This window comes from Euprymna scolopes, chromosome 46 (assembly GCF_053919585.1).
Source record: "Euprymna scolopes isolate OS-2025 chromosome 46, ASM5391958v1, whole genome shotgun sequence".
NCBI classification, from domain to species: Eukaryota; Metazoa; Mollusca; class Cephalopoda; order Sepiida; family Sepiolidae; genus Euprymna; species Euprymna scolopes.
Window position 1 is genome coordinate 86,918,634 of NC_136527.1, and position 8,588 is coordinate 86,927,221.

The following is an 8,588-nucleotide window of genomic DNA, read 5'->3' on the forward strand; positions in this document are numbered from 1 at the left end:
AGGATTCGTTAGCCTGACGAATCCTATAGTGGATGAAACGCCGAATATTCAGTGTAGCTTAATTGCCATATATATTTCATAAATTAACGAATCCTATAGTGGATGAAACGCCGAATATTCAGTGTAGCTTAATCGCCATATATATTTCATAAATTACTATATATATATATATATATATTTGTTAGTACATTTTCATGTTTTTTAAAGGTAGATAACTCTTATTTTTATTATCTCCCTTGAGAAAGCACACACACATATATATGTATATATATATACATATATTTGTGAGTATATTTTCATATGGTTTCCTAAAGGAAACTCTGACTTGATTTATCTGCCTTGATTAATATCTGAGAAGTTCTTTTTGTTTTAACTTATTTTAAAGCGTTTATTTACTTTGGAACATAACAAGTGTTCAGGCTCAAATTAGAACAAGACCGAGGTGACTGTCATGAGACCGTCGTCTCCCTGCATATTAAAACAAAGCCAACCTCCATACGTAGTTAATTGTCATGTCGAAAATAGTAATATATCCAAAAATTACGAAAACTCTACAAGTGCAGAGTTCTTTATAGTTCAAACCAATATTAAGTAATTTTTTTTTTTTTTTTTTTGGCATACATTATTGCTGATATTCATGCTGCTCCTCTTTGATCAAATTGTCTCTAGGATGGATTAGAGTTGGGGGTCAGGGTTAGCCTTTTTTTTTTATATTTGATATGTAATTCTATGTCGATTTTTTAAATCTTTTTGAATATGCTGAAAACGAATATCACAATTTAATTCGGGGCACATGATGTATAACAAATAGATAACACAGAAAATAGACTTATAGTTTTTAAAGGTTTATTAGAAGAAAAATATGTAACCCACAGTGGGGACCCTAACAGGTACTACCACTCCGGGTCAGAGTGGACCTGGGAGCAATGGTAATTAAAGGGTGGCTCCACACTCCCCAAGCCCGCTTATGGAGCTTTACCATCGGATACAGTTTAAGGTCATATCCAGGACCCTGAAGTGGCGGCGGCTATCCTGTTCTTGTAGAAATTTTGGATGGGAGTGGTCTTCTTCTGGGAGAAGTTTCGGCTGGTTGCTAAATAAAAAGAAAAAAGAGACAAGTTTTAATCCAACGGAAATGGAATCATGTCGTTACAAGTCCGAGTAATTTTGAAATGGATATATCTATAAAAGTGAAAGTGTACAACTTATAGTATAAACCACTGAAATGTTAGATATAGTTTCCTTGGCCATGGATCTAACGTAATAAATTCATATGACCCTTAATCAATAATGGTTAATGTGTCAAAGTTAAAAATAAAGGAAAAAATATATATAAGTGTAATTATTACTTCACGCGACAAATAGCTAGGGGGTTGCTTTAATCCACGATGTATTTGTAAGTCATGCCGTGCTTTCTTTTCTCTAGCTTTAATTTAAACCTACGTCACTGCCAGTGGTCATACACGCAAACACGTAACGGGTTCTAGCCTTCCTCCCTGCTACCACGCGTTTTTCGTTGTTTGGCTCAACACAAAACCCCCAAACTCCCAGGGATAAAATGCTAGTTTTGTACAAAGTACTGAGATGCCAGACAATTATGCTAGTTTAGAACTTTCAGGTCCAAGTAATCAGCCACATTTTCCAATTTTGGGGCATAAATATTACTGCAAAGGCGTGTAAAGGGCAAACTCGAATTTGAGCGCAATCGTTATTCTAATAATTGCTCATTTTTAATATGCCATTATTATTATCATTTTCTTATATGGATCAGCAAGATATTTTTACTAGTAATAAGTTTATTTTTAGAACAGCTTATCACTTATTCTCTGGTATATTTTTGGTTTTAAAGTATTATTTTAGTATTAGTGTTTAATCTTTCAGTATTTATACAATTTAACATTTTGATATTTACATTTATGTCGAGGTTTAGTGTTTATTATTTGATCGGTTATAACTTAATTTAGCGCTAATTTATAAGTTATGTTTTAGTATCTAATCATGATTTTTTTGTTTTTAATTATTAGTTTTAGTTTTTATAGTTATTTAATATATTATAATTTATTAGAATATATTAACAGTAGTAAAATTATATTACTGATCCATAATGAAAATGATAATTATAGCTGGAACAATTACATCGAGAGCATTGCCAGGGCCGCTGCGAGGAAGGTGGGCTCTCTCTACCGTGCTAGAAAACTTCTAACACCCCAAAGTATCCTGTACCTCTCTAACAAGGCCACTATTCGCCCATGTATGGAGTATTGCTGTCATATTTGGGCTGGTGCATCGGCTACTAGTCTCTCGCTCCTTGACAGGGTTCAAAAGAGAGTCGCAAATCTGATAGGCCCTAAACTGGCATCTAAGCTTCAGCCTCTGTCCCATCGTCGAAACGTTGCATCCCTCTGCCTGTTCTACAACTATTATAATGGTGAATGCTCTGATGAACTGCAAGCATTTGTGCCCCCACAACGTAAACACCCTCGACAGACCCGACAAGCTGCAAAATCCCACCCCCCACACTGTAGAGATCCCTACATTTAAAAGATCTTTCTACTCCAGTAGTTTCTTCCCCAGAACTGCTAGAATTTGGAATTCCATTCCAGGTCACTGCTTCCCCAACTGTACTGACATGCATAAGTTCAAGTGCAACGTGAACCAACACCTCCCTGCCCAAATCCCTACATAGTACCCCAGTACCCCAGTAGATGTTTCCCCCTGATAGTGGCAAAGTGCCTTGTTTGAGGTAAAAATGTAATAAAAAAAAAAAACAATAGTAATGTAAATATTTGTATATAATTACAAAGCATATTGTTCATGCATTTACATACTTTACTTTAGGCAAATCCACATGAACAAGGAAACCTATCTCTCTCGGCAAAAATGAGTTCAAACTGAAGAAATGTTATATATAATTGTTTTCGGCTAACTTTACCAAATCTGTGCGTATGCTAAACATAAGTAAAAAAAACAAGTAATGTTCAACGCTGCAAGAGAACTAGAAAGAGAATAAAAGTTAATAGACAGGATAAAGTCTGGAACAAAAAGAGAAAAAATTAATTAGCAAAATTTATCAGGTGCGAAAAAAGTGAGTAATGTTCAACGGTACTGGAGAACAAGAACAGAAAGGGCCAATTAGAAGCTGGAATCATCAAAAGTCATTAGACAAAAAAGAAATCAAGTAAATAGGATGCCATTTATCAGGTGCTGTAAAGAAATGCTCTTTTAGAATCTTCAAGTCTCAACACTCACTAGTAAAAATAAGTCAAAAACAAGTAATGTTCAACGCTGCAAGAGAACTAGAAAGAGAATAAAAGTTAATAGACAGGATAAAGTCTGGAACAAAAAGAGAAAAAATTAATTAGCAAAATTTATCAGGTGCGAAAAAAAGCGAGTAATGTTCAACGGTACTGGAGAACAAGAAAAGAAAGGGCCAATTAGAAGCTGGAATCATCAAAAGTCATTAGACAAAAAAGAAATCAAGTAAATTAAGAAATTAACTGAAACCCATCTAAAACAAAGCAAATTCAGCAGCTGGTACAAAACAAGTGCTGAAAAGGTGGTTTAGAGTCCTGAAGTCTCAACAATCACTAGAAAATTAGAAATAAATCAAGGTAGTTGTTACAGCACCACCAAGACACATTGATACAATAAATGAAACCTTTATGAATTCGATGGGAAGTTGGAGTTGCTTATAAAAAAAAAAATATATTATTACTTACTTTAGGAATTTCTGGAACTGCTTCCAAGATGGGGATGAGAGGGGTCATGGGTGTTGCTGCTGCTGGTGCTGAAAACTTGAATAACTTTTTCTTTTTTTTTTAATTGTTTTTTTCTTTTTTTGGTTTGTTTGTTTTATTTATTTTCCTTTATTTCATAGCATTTTATTTTTATGAAATTATTTTTTTGGAAATTATAATTAGGAAATAACAATACTTACTTTATGACTTTCTGGAACTGCATCCAAGATCGGGATGAGAGCGTAACGGCTACTGCTGAAACCTGTAATAACTAGTTGTATTTCACATTATTAGTTTTACATTTTTTTTTTTTTTCAGTATATTTTCCTTTAGATCACAGTATTTTAATTTTTGTGAAATTTTCTTTTTTTAAAAAAATATAATTAGAAGAAGATATCAATACTTACTTTATGAGTTTCTGGAACTGCATCCAATATTGGGATGACAGGGTCATGGCTGTTGCTGTTGAAACCTGTAATAACTACTTGTATTTTGCATTATTATTTTTACATTTTGTTTTTGTTTTATTTATGTTACTTTAGTACATTGCATTTTACTGAGTGTATGTTAATTATTTTGTTAATTTTTATTAAAATAAAATACCTGTAACAGAAAAATAATTTTGGTTATGATCATGCATGGGTGAATATTTTCGGTTAGACTTGCTAAAGTTGGTTAAAGGAAATATAAGCAGAAAGGAATTCGTTTTAATCACTAGCAACACAACGAAAGAAATACTTACCTGAGGATTGTGCTGATTCTAACTAGAAGCTGCAGTAATGGAAAAGAGGAAAATTAAACTTGTCAATTACAAAAACTGAAATCGAAAAGAAGAAACGCTTGATGCTTTACTCACCTCTGGCTAGTCGTGGTCGCCATCAAACTGAAAAAGGAGGGAAAGGGTGGAATCCACTCGTTACCAGGTACCGTACAGGAAAGGACAGTCTGGCCAGGTAGGTGATGATCTCCCCAAAGTGGAGCGCTACATAAAACATGCATTGCTACGAACATCCTCCGAAAAAGGCGGTTTCTACTCGGAATAAAAGGCGGAGCAGAAAACGGAAGTGTTCTCTCTACTCAACACGATTCCTAGAGAGATACCACGAGATTGTGCGTGAATGTGGAAGAGCCTATGAAAACTCACAAAACTGCCATTCCTACTATCGTATCGGATATTATTAATCGGAGGTCCATCATTGCATTACCGCCCCAGCTCGTAGTTGATAGATAGTAGGAATAATATTACCAGCGCCCTTCAGGCAGCTTGTGAGAACACACAAACTAATGGTAGTATTACTCTAGTCGTTCCTGGTCGAATGGAGCCATGCATGCATTATGTAGTAACACGAGCACGTGTCGCCTGATAAGAAAGAGCGTAGGCTCACCCACTTGGGGAGATTTCCTATCCAGACTTGCACCTATTTGTACACCTGGAACCGGACTCAGAACCTCGACAATGAGAAGAGTCAAGGAGAGCAAGGTGTTGAACTACCTAAAGAGGTCACCATATAAAACAAGCGTTGCTGTGAACAACCTTCCAAAACGAGGGAAGGGACTTTTTGTTCTCTCTACCCAACAGGATTCCTAGAGAGATACCACTAGATTGTGCGTGAATGTGGAAGAGCCTATGAAAGCTCACAAAACTGCCATTCCTACTATCGTATCGGATATTATTAATCGGAGGTCCATCATTGCATTACCGCCCCAGCTCGTAGTTGATAGATAGTAGGAATAATATTACCAGCGCCCTTCAAGCAGCTTGTGAGCACACGCAAACTAATAGCAGTATTACTCTAGTCGTCCGTAGTCGAGTGGAGGCACGCGTGCATTACATAGTAGAAACACGAGCACGTGTCGCTCCCTCTTCGGGGGAATTCGGAAAAGCGCACCTTGCGCTGCAGGTATTTGTTGAGCTGGGAGTTGACTCAACACCTCGACACTGAGAAAAGAGCTTTAGAAAAGCTCCAGATTAGTTACCTGCAAAGTCGAGGAAAGTTGGAGGACCAGGCCTGCGAAGGAGAATACACACAATTTGGGCCTTGATGGAAGCACGGGAGAGAGGGAGGCCCATTTTTCTCTTTCGGGGGAGTGTTCTCCTTCCAGCCTGCTCGAGCACGTATTTTCTGCTTGCCACATGCAAGCATATAAAAAGACGACCAGATGACGGACGCAACAAACTCATGCGGTCATTAACTGGATTTTGATCGGGTTCCGTACAACAAGGTGTTGAACTCCCTAAAGAGGGCACCATATAAAACAAGCGTTGCTGCGAACAACCTTCCAAAACGAGGGAAGGGACTTCTTGTTCTCTCTACCCAACAGGATTCCTAGAGAGATACCACAAGATTGTGCGTGAATGTGGAAGAGCCTATGAAAGCTCACAAAACTGCCATTCCTACTATCGTATCGGATATTATTAATCGGAGGTCCATCATTGCATTACCGCCCCAGCTCGTAGTTGATAGATAGTAGGAATAATATTACCAGCGCCCTTCAAGCAGCTTGTGAGCACACGCACACTAATTGTAGTATTACTCTAGTCGTTCCTGGTCGAATGGAGCCATGCATGCATTATGTAGTAATAAAATAAAATACCTGTAAGAGAAAAATAATTCTGGCTATGATCAAGCATGGGTGATTATTTTTGGTTAGACTTGCAAAAGTTGGTTAAAGGAAATATAAGCAGAAAGGAATTCGTTTTAATCACTAGCAACACAACGAAAGAAATACTTACCTGAGGACTTGTGCCGATTCTAACTAGAAGCTGCAGTAATGGAAAAGAGGAAAATTAAACTTGTCAATTACAAAAACTGAAATCGAAAAGAAGAAACGCTTGATGCTTTACTCACCTCTGGCTAGTCGTGGTCGCCATCAAACTGAAAAAGGAGGGAAAGGGTGGAATCCACTCGTTACCAGGTTTCGTACAGGAAAGGACAGTCTGGCCAGGTAGGTGATGATCTCCCCAAAGTGGAGCGCTACATAAAACATGCATTGCTACGAACATCCTCCGAAAAAGGCGGTTTCTACTCGGAATAAAAGGCGGAGCAGAAAACGGAAGTGTTCTCTCTACTCAACACGATTCCTAGAGAGATACCACAAGATTGTGCGTGAATGTGGAAGAGCCTATGAAAACTCACAAAACTGCCATTCCTACTATCGTATCGGATATTATTAATCGGAGGTCCATCATTGCATTACCGCCCCAGCTCGTAGTTGATAGATAGTAGGAATAATATTACCAGCGCCCTTCAAGCAGCTTGTGAGCACACGCAAACTAATGGTAGTATTACTCTAGTCGTTCCTGGTCGAATGGAGCCATGCATGCATTATGTAGTAATAAAATAAAATACCTGTAACAGAAAAATAATTCTGGTTATGATCAAGCATGGGTGAATATTTTTGGTTAGACTTGCAAAAGTTGGTTAAAGGAAATATAAGCAGAAAGGCATTCGTTTTAATCACTAGCAACACAACGAAAGAAATACTTAACTGAGGACTTATGCTGATTCTAACTAGAAGCTGCAGTAATACAAAAGAGGAAAATTAAACTTGTCAATTACAAAAACTGAAACCGAAAAGAAGAAACGCTTGATGCTTTACTCACCTCTGGCTGGTCGTGGTCGCCATCAAACTGAAAAAGGAGGGAAAGGGTGGAATCCACTAGTTACCAGGTACCGTACAGGAAAGGACAGTCTGGCCAGGTAGGTGATGATCTCCCCAAAGTGGAGCGCTACATAAAACATGCATTGCTACGAACATCCTCTGAAAAAGGCGGTTTCTACTCGGAATAAAAGGCGGAGCAGAAAACGGAAGTGTTCTCTCTACTCAACACGATTCCTAGAGAGATACCACAAGATTGTGCGTGAATGAGGAGGAGGTGATGAAAGCTCACAAAACTGCCATTCCTACTATCGTATCGGATATTATTAATCGGAGGTCCATCATTGCATTACCGCCCCAGCTCGTAGTTGATAGATAGTAGGAATAATATTACCAGCGCCCTTCAGGCAGCTTGTGAGAACACACAAACTAATGGTAGTATTACTCTAGTCGTTCCTGGTCGAATGGAGCCATGCATGCATTATGTAGTAACACGAGCACGTGTCGCCTGATAAGAAAGAGCGTAGGCTCACCCACTTGGGGAGATTCCCTATCCAGACTTGCACCTATTTGTACACCTGGAACCGGACTCAGAACCTCGACAATGAGAAGAGTCAAGGAGAGCAAGGTGTTGAACTACCTAAAGAGGTCACCATATAAAACAAGCGTTGCTGTGAACAACCTTCCAAAACGAGGGAAGGGACTTTTTGTTCTCTCTACCCAACAGGATTCCTAGAGAGATACCACTAGATTGTGCGTGAATGTGGAAGAGCCTATGAAAGCTCACAAAACTGCCATTCCTACTATCGTATCGGATATTATTAATCGGAGGTCCATCATTGCATTACCGCCCCAGCTCGTAGTTGATAGATAGTAGGAATAATATTACCAGCGCCCTTCAAGCAGCTTGTGAGCACACGCAAACTAATAGCAGTATTACTCTAGTCGTCCGTAGTCGAGTGGAGGCACGCGTGAATTACATAGTAGAAACACGAGCACGTGTCGCTCCCTCTTCGGGGGAATTCGGAAAAGCGCACCTTGCGCTGCAGGTATTTGTTGAGCTGGGAGTTGACTCAACACCTCGACACTGAGAAAAGAGCTTTAGAAAAGCTCCAGATTAGTTACCTGCAAAGTCGAGGAAAGTTGGAGGACCAGGTCTGCGAAGGAGAACACACACAATTTGGGCCTTGATGGAAGCACACGGGAGAGAGGGAGGCCCATTTTTCTCTTTCGGGGGAGTGTTCTCCTTCC

General features: G+C 38.7%; 1 long non-coding RNA gene across 1 annotated transcript; it reads right to left on the bottom strand.

Annotated features, from left to right (window-relative positions):
* Positions 1–829: 829 nt before the first annotated feature.
* LOC145271397 (uncharacterized) lies at positions 830–6,422 on the bottom strand. Its single transcript, XR_013865853.1, has 2 exons — positions 3,938–6,422; positions 830–1,093 (listed from the first exon to the last, which is right to left on the bottom strand). It is a non-coding gene; the product is annotated as an uncharacterized LOC145271397 (long non-coding RNA).
* Positions 6,423–8,588: the final 2,166 nt, after the last annotated feature.